The sequence below is a fragment of the Podarcis erhardii genome (assembly GCF_964252035.2).
Source record: "Podarcis erhardii genome assembly, chromosome: 14".
In the NCBI taxonomy this organism is placed as follows: domain Eukaryota; kingdom Metazoa; phylum Chordata; class Lepidosauria; order Squamata; family Lacertidae; genus Podarcis; species Podarcis erhardii.
Window position 1 is genome coordinate 8,624,874 of NC_138503.1, and position 898 is coordinate 8,625,771.

At 50.9% G+C, this 898-nt stretch overlaps 1 long non-coding RNA gene across 1 annotated transcript; it reads left to right on the plus strand.

Annotated features, from left to right (window-relative positions):
• Window positions 1-399: 399 nt before the first annotated feature.
• On the plus strand, window positions 400-625 carry LOC309329003. Its single transcript, XR_014151005.1, has 2 exons — window positions 400-488; window positions 560-625. It is a non-coding gene; the product is annotated as an uncharacterized lncRNA (long non-coding RNA).
• Window positions 626-898: the final 273 nt, after the last annotated feature.

The following is an 898-nucleotide window of genomic DNA, read 5'->3' on the forward strand; positions in this document are numbered from 1 at the left end:
TTCCTTTGTTCCTGACATCTGCTAGGGCAGGGCTCTCGCACTAGCAGATGGAAAATGTTGGTTATGACCCTGTGTCTCTGAGAACCGGGGCTGGCGTTTAGAACGGGCATGAGTGGGCATCTGCTGAGGGTCCACATCTTGGCGAGACACCCATTGACAAGAGCCCTCTGGGCCTGCTTCTCTTCCCCTTCACCCTGCCAGGCTGCTGGTGCACGTGCCTCTTGCTCCAGTGCAAGGAAAGAGCAATGGTGCTGAGAAGGAAGTGCTGCCATTGCCCATGTGCATTGGCTCTCGCTGGCTGGCAAGCAGGTAGTGATGAGAGAGAAGAACAGCAGTGTTGACCCATATCATGGGAGGCCACTGAGACTGTCTTGCACATGGGCAAGCTTAGGGCAACCTAAGTCCCGGGGGCCGGATCCGGCCCAATCACCTTCTCAATCCAGCCCATGGACAGTCCGGGAATCAGCGTGTTTTTACATGAGTAGAATGTGCCCTTTTATTTAAAATGCATCTCTGGGTTATTTGTGGGGCCTGCCTGGTGTTTTTACATGAGTAGAAGGTGTGCTTTTATTTAAAATGCATCTCTGGGTTATTTGTGGGGCATAGGAATTCATTCATTCCCCCCCCCCAAAAATATAGTCTGGCCCCCAACAAGGTCTGAGAGACAGCGGACCGGCCCCCTGCTGAAAAAGTTTGCTGACCCCTGGTCTTGCATAACACCCCGCTAGAAGAAAACCTGGAACTGTTACTGCTGAGAACAATTAGCAGTGACATGCAGGGAAGCTTGAGGAATTTGATTTCTGTGAATTCCATTACGCACTGACTTGATCTACAGTTCCCAGGCTAATATGCAGATGAGAAAGCCGTTATCCTTCAGATTTCACACTTCCCCGAATTT